We start from the raw sequence: 9,386 nt of genomic DNA, 5'->3' as shown, positions 1-9,386 counted from the left end.
CTTGTTTTATTTTCATTTTAACTTTAAAAAAATCTTATTGGTATTTTTTTCCTTCTCTCTTCTTACCCTTGTGTATATATTATGACGTCCAGTTTACTGTTTTTACGGGATTCCTGAGTGTGCGAATGCATGGGTCTCTGTTTCTTGTGCCTTCTCCTGGCCTCTTTACCTCTTGTTTGTTTTGTCCTGTTTCAATGTGTTAGTTTCTGTTTTTCTTTTGTATTATATTACATTACATTATATTATATTATTATCCCTTAGACGCCTGCTCGTTAAATGAGACAGAAAAGGAGATGCTATGGAGGGGAGAGCAGGGAAAGTGGGGAGGGGAGGGGAGGGGAGGGGAGGGGAGGGGAGGGGAGGGGAGGGGAGGGGAGGGGAAGGACTAGGAAGGATAGAGGGAGGAGCAATGGTAGTAGGATTTTTTTAAGTCTATTTTCTTTTTCCCTTTCTTTTGTTGTTGCTATTTTGTTCTTTTGTTTGTTTTTGCCCTACACACACACACACACACACACACACACACACACACACACACACACACTTTCTCTGTGTAGTCCTGGCTGACATGGAACTTGCTCTGTAGACCAAGCTGGCCTTGAACTCAGAGATCCGCCTACATTTGCTGGGATTAAAATTATGGGCCGCCACTCACTGGCCAGCAAACAAATTAATTTCAATAAAAGGAAAGAATTTTTTAAAAGAAATATATTAACACACACACACACACACACACACACACACACACACACACACACACCAAAACAAAAAGACACTGAGTATTTATTTCCTTGCAGTTCTACAGACCAAAAGTGTGACATCATCACATCAGAAGGGCTCTGCTCCTCCTGGAGAAGCTGTGAGAACAGAGGCCTGCACCTCTGGGCCAAAGCATTCCAACCTCTGCCTGTGTCTTCACAGTCTCCCTGGAGACTGAGACAAACATGCAGGTGGTCTGGCAAGTTGTTAGGACTGCACGTTGCCCTCTGACTGGTGCATTTTCCTTCTCCCAGAATGAGATTCCCCTGTTTCTTTGGGGTCCGCTGTTTCAACTGTCGGACGGTCAGATTTACAGACACTGCTTTCTCCTTAGAACATCTGCATTTCTGCCAGACCTGTCACTACTCTTGTAGTCCTCTCTTCTCCCCATCGCTCTGCCTCTTTCTAATAAGGACATTTATGGTAACATATGGAGCTCACCAGATCATCTCAATGCCCTTAATTATATCTGAAAAGGCCCGTTTTACAGACAAGGGAGCACTCACAGGCTGTGGAGAGGAGGAGAGGACATACCCTTGAGAATCATCAACCTAGCAGAGCTGGGTTTACAGCTTACCGGCTGCCCTGATATTTCCATTATCCATTTGGTTGGCATCAATACCATTCAATGCAATCCAGCCAGTGCCACTGCCTCTGCCTCTGCATGCACTGTTCTCTCACATAGCTAAACTGTGATAAAAGATTGGCCATCTGCTCAACCCAAGGGTACTCTACCAGTATCCTTTATGGTGTCCATAGCTCCCCCTGAATGAGCCTAGCGTTAGTGCTTCCCCCTCAACCCAGGCACTCTCTCTTCTAGTCTTCCTTCTCACTTCCCAGGGTTATTCCAATGGAAGCTCCTCTGCCAACTTCTGCTTGGCATCTTCCTCCAAGTGACTCTGATTCTGCCGCCTGATACCCGAGTGGTCCAAAGCAGCATAAGGCGAGGACAAGGTCACTCACACATCATCTGGAAATGAGGACCTCCTTGCCCCAGGGCCACGGATGACCTCCTGGCAACTAGGCACAAGGTGGAGACCTTGATGCTAACCTCATTCGTGATGGATCAGGAGAGAGGCCACTCTTCTGGTCAGTGTAACAACTCGGGTGTATGAGACCGAGCGACGCGTACAAAGACAGTGGAGTCGGCTGGGTTTTACTGTACGGTATTGTTGCCAGACAAAGGATAATGGGGAAATGAAGGCAGTTAGCAAACATTTAAAACCTAAATGTGAAAGCCAAGGGGCCTCTCTGGCAACTTCCAGAGAAGCTTTATCTCCTGCGGGGAGAGAACAAACACAGCTGTGGAGCAAATCCTGCATTGCCAAATGCCACAGACGATTGGACCCTCCTATAATAATAGTCTGTTATATGGAGACCCATTCTCTGGATGAAAAGCTCGGGACTCGGAAACATGAAACAGGGGTGGATCTGCAACAGCTACGGCTCTCAGAGGTCGAGAACAGACTTAGGCCAGCTCCCCCTCCAAATTAACAGTTTGATTTCGCACTTCCACAAAAGCAGTAAGCGCTACAATGGCCGGCTCCCTCGCAAGGCAACAATCTCTGATCTCAGAAGCTTACCCCTGACTCTAACCTGCCAAATCAATTACGAGGGTCTAAAGCCCAACCCAACGCGACTGTGTGTGCATGCTGAAAACGATAAGGGGAGATTAGATAGGATGTTCTAGCAGAAGGCACAGAAGATTGGATTTCAAGAATGTTCCATCAAGTCTTGTCCAAGGGTGAGTTTGCTTACGTACAGACACTCTCCGAACACAGGATTTAACACTCTGGCAAGGCCACAAACAGAGCAAACCCTCTGGGAAAGTGTCTTTAAAACCTTAGAGGAAACAGCCTTTGCTGGGTAATCTTGAAATGCAAGAGTTGTCGTGGGAGGCAGTGAAGAAAGTAATTAGAAGATTTGAGGAATGAGGCATTCTGGGATTGATACATTGTTTAGGCAAGCAGATTAATCGGAGGATTATCCTATACAAGTGACACTCTGGTCACGGAGAATATCGGAAGAGTGGTAAGGACATCAGCATCCCTAAGGTGTTCAGGGTGGCAGCAGGAGAGGCAAGCACACAGTGACTCATTGACAGTATCAGGAGCCTGGTTGTAATGGGTAATTGTCCAGCAGAAGTCCCTCAGAAGCTGGGGAAGGGACACTTGGCCTTAAGCACATCCAGAACCAGCCAGTTCATATAAGCAGCTTGAAGAGAAAGTAAAGACTCCTATCTTAATACTTCTCCTTTCGTTTATCCTTACTGACTACCTGGCCAGCCGAAGCAAGAGGAGACTATCTGAACTCCATTTGGAAAGGAATTAGCTCTCTGTGTCAAATCGAGAAATAAATGGAGACTGCATCACAGCTCCAATCAGAGGTGACTTTGAGCCTTAGAGGCATCAAGAGCTCCGACCAACCACCACGCTTGGGCATTGGCTCTGTAGGGAAGAAACGGTTAAAGTGACCGTCGGCGGTTAATCATCAAGGAAGCATATATTTGGGCATGTGAGTGAGGACTTTTCTAGATGTTTAACTGAGGAGGAAAGGTACACCTTGAGTGTAGGCTGCAGGCCTGGGCTGCAGAACAAGGAGAGAGCAAGCATTGGTCCCTCTCTCTGCTTTGTGACTGCAGATGCCATGTGACCACATGTTTCGTGTCCCTGCCACCACTCTCAGGATGCCTTCGCCACTGTGACAGACTGTACAAACAAACCTCCCCTTCCCTTCTTAACCTGTTTTTGTCACATTTTTTTTTTAGCAAAAGTCATTGAAACTATAGCACCAGCCAAGGACAATACGTGCAGTAAACTTCGAACCCCTACCCAGATCTAGCCAATGGATAGGACATTCTCCGCAGTTGAGTGGAGAGTGGGGTCTGACTCTCACACGAACTCTGGTGCCCCATATTTGACCACGTCCCCTGGATGAGGAGGCCTGGTGGCACTCAGAGGAAGGATAGCAGGCTACCAAGAAGAGACTTGATACCCTATGAGCATATACAGGGGGAGGAGGTCCCCCTCAGTCACAGTCATAGGGGAGGGGAGTAAGGGGAAAATGGGAGGGAAGGAGAAATTGGAGGATACAAGGGATGGGATAACAATTGAGATGTAATATGAATAAATTAACAAAATATATTTAAAAAAAGAAAAAAGTAATTGATACAGAATATTGGGACTGGGAAGTGGGTTTGTTGCTGTGGTTATCAGGACGATGTGTTCTGTAGGTCTGTGGGACTTGTTTGTGGGAAGAAAGTGGGATAGTTTGAAACTGAAGGCTAGGGAAAGCCTAGAATGCTGAAGGCAGAACTTAATAATCCATTCTGGTGGAAGCCGGCAAGAGCAGAATGCCAGCACAAAGTCAGAAGGCAAAGACTGTGCTCATACGCTTTCAGAAGTAGCCCAGAGCCCATCCGTATTACATTCCTTGGGGGAGGAGAAGGGTGAATCTAGCTGCTGCCTGCCTGGGTTCTGAAGACTTTAGTGGGGTTGAATTCAAAAGTGCTAGACTAATTTGTCAGGGAAACTTTGCAGACAGTGTAACTTCCAGACTGTGGTATGGTAATTGCTCACCACTCTTGGTCAGAGCCATAGGGAGAGACATGAGAAACGCATGAAAGAATGTGCAAGAAGAAGAGTGTGAGGAAGTGTAAAATTATAGATAAGGCAGGGAAAGTGAAAGCAGTTGTAATTGTTAACAAGATCAGGGCCTGCATTAGTTCTTTTCACTGATGTCTCCAAATATCTGAAAGCAAACATCTTAAAAGATGAAGGGCTGGTTTTGATGTACAACTTAAGCCTGCGTACAATCTATCACGCAAGAAAACCATGTCAGGAAGGGCGTAAGGCACTGGCCGCATCTGTGATCAGGAGACAGAACTGACAGAAAGTAGGACTGGACCCATCAAAGTTCAAAGCCCACCGCTAGTGATTGACTTCCTCGGCAAGACTCCAGCTCCTGGAGGGTCCACAACGGTCTGAAACACTGCCACCAGGTGGGGATGGGGAGGAAAGGGGTTCAAATGCATGAGCCTATGAGGGACATTTCCTATTGAAAACACAACAGCACCTGGGCTCTTCACTGGAACAATAGGAGGACACCCCACTCATCAAAAGCGGCCACTCATCTTCAAAAAAAAATAGTAAATGCAGTCATTTGAACAGAGTCGCTAAACTGGGAATGCCACTGAAAAGGTTCCCTTTTTGAAAACAACTGCACAGGGATGGTTTCTCAGGTTCCGCCACCATGGCACGCAAAGGCCACTATGACTGTGGTAGAGGGGGTCAAAGAATTCATCTTGAGCTGGCAGCAGAACATGACAGTATTGTCCACGTGGTACTTGTTTTGTACATGTGACAAATGCAAGAGTTACAGAATCGTGGAGGCTGCCATCAAGAGCATGGAGCACGTCTGAGGCTGGATAGATACGGCAGGGCTGGATTCCCTGGCAAGGAGGTCCTGAGAGACCAACATGTTCAGCTCTGAAGGTGAGCTAAGTTGTAATGGAGACCCCAGAATGTTGGAGATGCCAAGCCATGGGATATCTGCCAAGGAAAGCTTAAATCAAAGAATGGAGCTGGTCCAAGAGAGAGGCCACAGCAGATGCAGGTAGCAGAGTTGTAAGCTAGGGTGACCCAAGCCTGCTGGAGCCCAGATGATGGTTCCACAAGCCCCAGGTATTAGACATGTACCTTCACGGTTCTGTGCTTTCTATGCTGGGTTTAGGTCTTATACTCTCACGATTCTGTGTTTTCTATGCTATTTAGGTCTTATTTCAGTCCAATCTTCCCTTACTCTGCCCTTATCCCTCCCTCCTGGAATGGGGTGCTTATTCTAGTCCATGATATAGTTGAACTATATGCTTTTTAAATTGTTTTTACAAGTGCTCACAAATAAAAATTTGTCCAGAACAGCCAAGCATGATGGTGCACACCTTTAATCCCAGCACCAGGGAGGCAGAGGCAAGTAGATCTCTGTGAGTTCAAGGCCAGCCTGGTCTACAAAGTGAGTTCCACAACAGCCAAGGTGGTTATGCAGAGAAATCCTGTCTCAAAAAAAAAAAAAAAAACAAATTTGTCCAGATGGAGTTAGAGAGATAGCTCTGCAGTGAGGGGTAGCTGGTCTTCTTGCAGAGGACCAGAGTTCAATTCCCAGCACCCAAATGGCAGCCCATAACCATCTGTTAATTCTAACTCCAGGCAATCTGGCTCCCTTTTCCAGGCTCTATGGGGACCAGGCAAGCACATGGTATACATACGTACAGGCAGGCATTCATATACATTCAAAAGGCCAAGGGTAGAAGACTATAATTTAAAATGTATGTGTTTGGGTGTCAGATCGATAAAGGATGAGCTCTGGTGTTTGATCATCGTTGTCAAGTTTGCTGAATTAAGAATCACATATTTTGGCATGTCTGGATTTCAAGAGACGTTAAATGAGGGAAGATGCATGCTGACTGTGGCCATCACTGTCTTAAGAACTAGGGTCCTGGACTGGATAAAAAGTAAACAGCAGCCAGGCAGTGGTGGCACATGCCTTTAATCCCAGCAGTTGGGAGGCGGCAGCAGGCAGATCTCCAAGTTCAAAGCCAGTCTGGTGTACAAAGTGAGTTCAGGACAGCCAAGGCTGCACAGAGAAGCCCTGTCTCAAAAAAACAAAACAAACAAAAACTAAGCAGCAAGTTTGACGCCATCATGTATCTCTCTGCTTTCTGACTGCACACCCAACGCAACCAGACATCTTATATTCTCACTGCTCAAGCTAAAGTCTATCACGCCTTCCTCACTTCCTCACCATGAGCTAACTCTGCACCGACGTAAACCTTCTCTTCCCCAAGTCACTTTTTTCGCATATTCTGTCACAAAAATGAGAAGACTAAGTAACAAAAAAGAAAATACGTATTATGTAGACTCATGACCAGCAATGAATGGCGTGGTAGACAGGTCAAGGGCCTGGCACAAAATTCTGGAAGACTAGCATAAGAAGGGCTAGAGCAGAGGCAAATAAATGAACAGTGGGGATGAGTGTGAAGAATACATTTTTCTATCACACACTAATGCCCACCAGAAGCAGCAACCACCGAAGAGGCAAGAAAGAACTAAGCAAATGAGAAAGCTCGGTCAGTAAATGCCAGTGAAGACCAGACAAATGAACACCCCAATGGAGGACTCACTATGGCAGAGATGGAGGCGAGTGTATGGGTTTAACAACATGGGCTTTTGTTCAAAGCTACCAACAAAAGAGACCAACGCTAGTCACTTAGTAGCAAGTTGACTACAGTGGACACCTTGTATTGGCCAATGATATATTCTCTCAGGAACAGAGCACTCATTTCCTGTTTGACCTCACCTTACCTTCTACCATCTGGTCACCATCATGATCTTAGAGCTTATAGTAGCTGATCGGTAGGCACAACTCCACACACAAGAGCTTCTAGTCCCAGCACCTGGGAAGCAGGTGAGTCTCCGAGCTTGAGACCAGTCTGATATACAAGAGCCAGTTCTAGGGCAACCAGGGCTGCCCAGAGAAACCCTATCTAGAAAAACAAAAACAAAACCCACACACAAATTAACACCTACTCTACTAATAGCCAAGAAAGCACAGTAATAGGCTTGTGCCCAGGGATCCTCAGCTCATGTCATATGCACCTGAAAATCAACCAGCCTGCTCTATCAGGCTGGGAAAAGGGCCCGCTAAGGCGATAGATACTCTATATGAACTAGGATCTTCCTGGCATTCAGAGAGACCATTATAGCCATAGGGAAATCTTCTTTCATGAGCAATTTGTTGCTCAGAAGCCAGGAGCGATTAGCTGACAATCTACAGCTATAGGATCTTCAGGAATCACTTACCCATTTAGGCTGAACCCATGATCTTCCTGGCCTATCCAGTTCACTGAGCTGCTGCTGACAATCTGGAACTCATTTTGGGGCAACTATTATACTGGAACTCCTTGGGGGCTTGTCGAAGTTTTCTCAGCCTGGCATCCCTGAGTCTGAGACCTCTCCTTTCACAGGGGGCAATGTGCATGAATCTGGTGGTGGTTTGAATGGGAGTAATCCCCACAGGCTAACATCTAAATGTTTGTTTCCCAGTTGGTAGACTGTTTAGGAAGGATTAGGAAATGTGGCCTCATTGGAGGAAGTGTGTCACTTGGGGTGGCCTTTGAGGTTTCAAAAGCCCACATCTGACCCTGTCTCACTCTTTCTCTGTCTCCTACCTGCAGACCAGGATGAAAGCCTGCTCCAGCACCACATCTGCCTGTCTGCTACCATGATCCCTGCCGTGGCGGTCATGAATCAATCTCAGTGGAAAAAATTCTCTTCCACGTATTAAAAAGCCAAAAGCTGGTCAGAAGTGATGGTGCTCCCTTTAATCCCAGCACTCAGGAGGCAGAGGCAGGCAGATCTCTGTGAGTTCAAGGTCAGCCTGGTCTATAGAGCAAGTTTCAGGACATCCACGACTACACAGAGAAACCCTGCCTTGAAAACACAAAAACAAGCAAGCAAGAAGCCAAAAGCTATGTGGGAATTAGTAAAAGATTAATCCTTCCAGAATACCAGTATATGATGTTTAAATGTTATCATACACAAATGGAATATATAGCTCTCTATAAGCTGATGTCAAGGTGAATTATAAAAGGAAAGCAAATAAGATCTGGACTTCAAAGTCTGTGAGTTTTAACAGGAGCCACTTTAATGGAACCGCTTTTCAAACCACCACAAGACTCTCAACCAAGCAACCACTTTCAGTGGGGGCAAGCGGACAAGCCAAAGATTTCAGACCCAGATAGGGATCACCTGTTAAGCTGCAAATAGTACATTGACGGAATCAATTCAACTGGTGGCTTTTCCCACCTCCGGGAGAAAGATGTAGTATCTTCAAGTGGCTCTGAAGTGCTATTTCCTCTCACTCATTAATCTTTATAATTTATTCTACACAGTTTTTTGCAAACTTATTGCCAGCCGGATATCAAGTTAGACGCTAGAGAAATATTAGTGCATAAAGTAGATGAGGCCCAATTCTGATGAAATCTATGTGCTGCTTAGGAAAACAGGCACACAGAAACGCATATGCACAAATTACACCAAGGGTTAAGAAGGGAAAGTATTTCATGTGAGGTTGAATGCACTATACTTATCACACCTTTACAGAGCCATGTAGTCTAGCAAGAAAAGTGAAACATACACATTTTTTATAGAAAAATATGTCTAAAGACTTTTTGATTCCAGGATTTCTAGTCCTTTTTTTTTCCCCTAGTTTTTGTTTATTGGTACAGTTTGGGAAAATATTTACCTACTTTCTGTGATGGCTCTTTTTGGTTGTCAACTTGACTACATCTGGAATTAACTAAAACCCCAAAAGGGAGGCCACATATGTGAAGGAATTTTACTTAAAGTAGGTGGCTCCGCGTCTAATCCAGATCTTGAGGCAGGAAGGCGCACCTTTAATCTGGGCTGCATATTCTGCTGGAAGTCTAAGGACGTAGAAAAGGAAAGCATTTGCTCCTTGTGTGCTGTCAAGTCCTTTCCTTCACTGGCAGTAGAGGCGCCTTCTTCAGGATTCTAGAATCTACTGAAGAAATAAGATCTGGCCGTATGCACTAAACTACTGGATTCGTGGAC

This window comes from Acomys russatus, chromosome 12 (genome assembly GCF_903995435.1).
Source record: "Acomys russatus chromosome 12, mAcoRus1.1, whole genome shotgun sequence".
NCBI classification, from domain to species: Eukaryota; Metazoa; Chordata; class Mammalia; order Rodentia; family Muridae; genus Acomys; species Acomys russatus.
This window is presented reverse-complemented; position numbering follows the sequence as displayed.